We start from the raw sequence: 6,438 nt of genomic DNA on the forward strand, positions 1-6,438 counted from the left end.
TTAATAAAATATTTGACCATTTCTCTCATTTGGTCTATAAATAGAGGCCTTGTGCTCGCTTGAGAATCATTCTATCCCATTGTAAAATATAATGTGTGTGTGTATAAAAGTTCTAAGTTCCAATATATTTTTCATTTTTCCCAAATATGAGTAATGATTTTAGTGTTGATCAAAAGTTCTAACTTTTACATTACTGCAACTAAATTTATTTTCCCGCAACTAACTTTTATTTTTTGTATCTAACTTTTAATTTACTGCAACTAACTTATTAAATCATATATTTCATTTAGGCAATAGCGTGGCTCTGCCGATTGTTCTAAATGAAATATAATTATTTAATTTAACATTTACATTATGCAATTATATATTTATATAGTTATATATATAATCATAGGTACCATATATAAAATATCGATTAATTCAGTATTTTTTATAGTGGGAACTATATTATATTATGTGTGTATTTAAATATTTAATTTTCTTGGAACCATTATTTATGGTGGTTTCCTTTGTTTTACTTTTAGTTAAACAATATTACATAAACCAAGAATAAATCTTTGATCCTTGACAAATTTATAATTTATAAAATTCATTCTTGCATTTGGTAATTTATAAATTAATAAATTTAAAATTAAAATAACCTCCTTGTGGATCGATCTCGTACTCACGAAACATATTACATGCAGACAAACTACACTAGGGTGAATTATAATTTAAGTAGTAGCAAGTTTTTGGCGCCGTTGCCGGAGTGGTATAAATTAAGTTTATATTTGTTATTTATTATTTTTTTTATAAGTATTGTGTTGTTTTTACTTATACGAGTATTTGGAGTCGTAAAAAAAGTGGTTGACTTATTCGAGTATCTGAAAATAATTTAAACATGGATGATAATTCAAATAATCAAGATAATGATGATGATAATAATAATAATAATAATAATAATAATAATAATAATAATCAAGGACATAATCAATTAAGAACACTTAGGCACCATATGAACCCTATTAGAACTATTGCCCCATCTTGTTTTGTTTTTCTTCCTGATGCGTCTAATTTCAACTTTAAACCTCAAATTATTCAATTTTTACCAAATTTTCATAGCTTAGATTCTGAAAATCCATATTTACATAATTTGAGGAAGTTTGTAACACTTATAATGATCAAAATTGTAGCATGGAAATAGTTGGATTAAAGCTTTTCCTTTTTTTTAAAAAAATATAAAGCTAAAACATGGGTACAAGATTTGAGATCGAGTTCAATAAGGTAATGGGAAGAAATGCAACAACAATTTCTTAAAAAGTTTTCTCTTCCCATAGAACAAACTCTTTTAAAAGACAAATTACTACTTTTTCTCAAAAACAAGGAGAAACATTTTATCAATGTTGGGATAGATATAAAGAATTACTTAATACATACCCACATCATGGTTTTGAAACATGAAGAATAGTTTCTCACTTTTGTGATGGTCTAATACCTAAAGATAGGTATATGATAGAATTCATGTGTAATGGAACTTTTAAAGATAAAAACCCAAATGAAGCTATGAAGTATTTGGATTCATTAGCAGAAAATGCTCAAAATTGGGATAATATAGGCATAATAGAACCACCAACAACTAAAATCAATAATTCAACAAATGAGAGTGATATCTATAATCTTAAATATGATATAGTTATTCAAGCTAAACTTGCATCTTTAGCAAGAAAATTTGAGTCATTGGAAATGAAAAAGAGTGGTCAATTAAAAAGTATTCAAGAAATTGTTTGTCATATATGTGATACACATGATCATTCAACAAAAGATTTTCCAACATTACCTTCATTTAAAGAATGTCTCCATGAACAAGAAAATTATGTTAACAATTATAAAAAACCAATACTAGATCCATTTTCACAATCATTTAATCCTGGATGAAAAAATCATCCTAATTTTAGTTGAAGGAATGATAATAATGCACAACCTTCACAACTATATTTTCAAAATAACCAAAATCATCAAAGTTATATTCCCTATGTTACACCTCCAAGAAAGAACTTTGAAGACGTAATTCATGCATTTATCCAAAAGCAAGAGTTTATCAATATTCAAAACAGTCAATCTATGAGTGATGTGAAAGAAACTCTTGTAAAATTTGCATCTGCACTTAATTTTCATGAAAAAGGAAAATTTTCATTTCAACCTCAACCTAATCCTAAAAATCAAAATAAAGAATTAAATAATAATAAAATTGATCAAATAAAATCTGTTATTACCCTTAGAAGTGGTAAAATCGTTAATGATCCATATAGTAATGAAAACAAAGATCATTTAAAATCAAATAGTAAGGATGATAATCCTGATACTTTTGAGAATGATGATACCTTAAATTCTAAAAATAACATGTTGAATGATAAATCATCTGAAATAATAAATGAATCAAATAAATCTTCACCATTTCCTCATGCATTAACAAATCATAAAAAACAAAAAAATGATTATGATATCTATGAAGTTTTTAAACAAATAAAGATAAATATTTCATTATTAGATGCTATTAAACAAGTACCTTCTTATGCAAAATATTGAAAAGACTTATGTACTGTGAAAAGAAAATTGCATGTGAAGAAGAAAGCATTATTGGCTGAACAAGTAAGTTCTATTCTTCAAAATAATTCTAGTTTAAAATATAAAGATCCTATTAGTCCAACAATTTCATGTATTATTGGAGAAAATAAAATTAAAAAAGCTTTGTTAGATTTGGGAGCAAGTGTGAATTTACTTCCTTATTTTGTTTTATGAAAAAATTAATTTAGGAGAATTAAAATCTACTTTTGTTACTCTCTTACTGGCGGATAGGTCAATTAAAATACCTAGAGGTATTGTAGGAGATGTGTTGATTCAAGTTGATAAATTCATATATCCTGTAGATTTTATTGTTTTGGATACATAACCAATAGAAGTACATAATGAAATTCCAGTATTATTTAGACGACCATTTCTAGCAACTTCAAAGACTTTAATTAATTGTCGAAATGGAATAATGAAATTGTTTTTTGGAAATATGACTCTAGAACTTAATGTGTTCAATTTATGTAAACAACCAAGTATTAATGAAAATGAATATGATAATGAAATTGAAACAATTGTGGAAGAAAATAAACAAGAAGAAAACTTAAATCAACAATCTGAAGTTTTTTCAATAGAAATTTATAAGTCTGAAAATAATTTTAAAGAAGACGATAATACAAAACTTGAATTAAAAGTTTTACAATTAGAATTGAAATATGTATTTCTTGGTGAAAATAAAACATTTCATGTTGTAATTTCTTCATCTCTTCTACCAAATCGAGAAGAAGATTTAATTAAATTACTTAAAAAATATAAAAATGCAATTAGATGGACTTTGAAAGATATAAAAAGTATAAATCCTTTAATTTGCACACATAGAATTCACTTGAAATAAAATGCTAAAATATATCAACAACCACAAAGAAGGTTAAATCCATATATGAACGAAGTTGTTAAGAATGAAGTATTAAAACTATTTGACGCTGGAATTATCTATCCAATCTCAGATAGTAAATAGGTAAGTACAACACGAGTAGTACCTAAAAAGTCAGGCATCACTGTTATAAAAAAATGAAAAGAGAGAGTTATTACAAGCTAAGATTCCATCAAGTTGGCGTATGTGTATCGATTATAGAAAATTAAATGATGCAACTAGAAAAGATCATTTCCCACTACCATTTTTAGATCAAATTCTAGAAAAAGTAGCAGGTAATTCTTATTACTGTTTTCTTGATGGGTATTCGGGGTATTATTAAATACCTATATCATTAGAAGATCAAGAAAAAATTACTTTCACTTGTTATTTCGGAACTTTTGCATTTAAAAGAATGCCATTCGGTTTATGTAATGCTCCGGCTACTTTTCAAAGATGCATGTTAAGTATTTTCAGTGATATGATTGAAGAATTTGTAGAAGCTTTTATGGATGATATAACTGTTTTTGGAAAGTCATTTGAAAATTGTCTTAAAAACCTAGAATAAGTATTAAAAAGATGTGAAGAAAAAAAGCTTGTTTTAAATTGGGGAAAATGTCATTATATAGTTAAATCTGGGATTGTTTTAGGACATGTGATATCTGAAAAAAGAATTGAAGTTGATAAAGCCAAAGTTGATGTTATTGCTAATTTAACATTATCAAAAACGGTCAAAGAACTTCGATCATTCTTGGGTCATGCAGGATTTTATAGAAGGTTTATAAAAAATTTCAGCATAATATCTAAACCAATTTCAAATCTTTTAACAAAAGATACACAATTTGAATGGGCTCAGAAATATGAAAATGCTTTTAAAAAAATAATTAATCTTTTAATTACATCAGCTATTTTACAATCTCCAGATTGGTCTTTACAATTTGAATTAATGTGTGATGCAAGTGATTATGCTATAGGAGCAGTGTTAGGAAAAAGAAAAGAAGGAAAACCTTATGCAATCTATTATGCTAGTAGAACCTTAAATAGTGCCCAAATAAATTATTCAACTACTGAAAAAAATTACTTTCAGTAGTATTTGTATTAGATAAGTTTCGATCTTATTTAATTGGTTCTACTACTATTGTTTACACTAATCATTCTACCGTAAAATATCTATCAAATAAACAAGATGCTAAGCCAAGATTAATACGGTGGATTTTATTGTTACAAGAATTTGATATTATAATAAACGATAAAAAAGGAAAAGAAAATGTCGTAGCCGATCATTTATCTAGAATAATGACTGAATCATCTCATAATTAAATACCAATAAATGAAAATTTTTCAGATGATCAGTTGTTTTATGCTACTATTATGCTATGGTTTGCTAACATTGTAAATTTTATTGTGACAAATAAAATGCCTTCTCATTGGAATTCACGGAATAAAAATAAATTCTTGATAGAAGTAAAAAAATTTTATTCGGATGATCCTTACTTGTTTAAGTATTGTCCTGACCAAATTTTTCGACGATGCAAACCCGACAATGAAGTAAGTAATGTTATTAAATTTTGTCATTCTGAAGCATGTGGAGGTCATTTTTCATCCAATAAAACAGCTACAAAAATGTTACAATGTGGATTTTATTGGTCGTCTTTATTTAAAGATACCCATTTATTTTGCAAATCTTGTGAAACTGTCAGAAGATGGGATCAATTTCAAAACGAAACATAATTATTGAAATATTTGATAGTTGGAGGATAGATTTTATGGGTCCATTTCCATTATCTTTTGGATATACGTACATTTTTGTCGCTGTTGATTATGTATCAAAATTGATTGAAGCAATTGCATGTAGAACTAATGATCATAAAATTGTTATAAAATTTTTAAAAGAAAATATTTTTAGCCGATTTGGAATACCTAGAGCAATAATTAGTGATGGGGGGAGTCATTTTATAAATAAATAATTTTTTTTTGTTAATAAAATATGGCATTACACATAAAGTTTCTACCCCATATCATCCTCAAAGTAATGGTCAAGTTGAACTTGCAAATAGAGAAATAAAACAAATTTTAGAAAAAAACTGTTAATCCAAATCGAAAATATTGGTCTTTAAGATTAACTGATGCATTATGGGTAGATAGAACTGCATTTAAAAAATCATTAGGGTTGTCACCATATAGGTTAGTTTTTTTTATAAGAATTATCATTTACCGGTTGAACTTAAACATAAAGCTTATTGGGAAATTAAACCATTTAATATTAATTTAGATAATGCATCTAAATAAAGAAAATTGCAATTAAATGAACTTGAAAAATTAAGAAATGATGCATATGAAAATTCAAAAATTTATATAGATAAAACTAAAGCCTTTCATGATAAAAATATTATGAGAAAGTCATTTGAAATTGGACAAAAAGTTTTACTTTATAATTCTCGTTTGCATTTATTTCTAGGAAAACTAAGATCGAGATGGTCAGGACCATTTATAGTAAAATTTGTTTATCCTCATGGTGCTGTTTGATATTGAAAATCTTAAAAATAATGATATGTTTAAAGTTAATAGGCAAAGACTTAAGCCTTTTATAGAAAATAAAATTCTTAATGATGAGTTTTATGTCTTTATATGATCCACAATAGTTGTTTGATATTTTCATTTTGTTTTTGCAGATTCTAGTTCATTTCTCGGTTAAGTGACGGATAACGGTACGCCGTGACTGTTTAAGTCGGTTTCTTCAATTTCCACAAAATAATTGAAATATAAATAATAATAATTATAATAATAATAATATGGATGCTTATATTGTGAATCTTCGTAAATATTTTGCTTGTTTACCTGATAATGCGTTGGAAAAAATTTATGAAGCTAGATGTGAGCGACTAAGGTTGATAATTTTATATGGCATGCCGAATGATGTCCGTTTGATAATTGAAGCAAAAGTCTGAATGGTTGGGGAAGCAAGTGAAATAATAATA

At 26.4% G+C, this 6,438-nt stretch overlaps 1 non-coding gene across 1 annotated transcript; it reads right to left on the minus strand.

The window, feature by feature from the left end:
- Nucleotides 1-1,319: 1,319 nt before the first annotated feature.
- LOC140990771 (small nucleolar RNA R71) lies at nucleotides 1,320-1,430 on the minus strand. Its single transcript, XR_012177697.1, has one exon. It is a non-coding gene; the product is annotated as a small nucleolar RNA R71 (small nucleolar RNA).
- Nucleotides 1,431-6,438: the final 5,008 nt, after the last annotated feature.

The sequence above is a fragment of the Primulina huaijiensis genome, chromosome 12 (assembly GCF_012295235.1).
Source record: "Primulina huaijiensis isolate GDHJ02 chromosome 12, ASM1229523v2, whole genome shotgun sequence".
Lineage (NCBI taxonomy): Eukaryota > Viridiplantae > Streptophyta > Magnoliopsida > Lamiales > Gesneriaceae > Primulina > Primulina huaijiensis.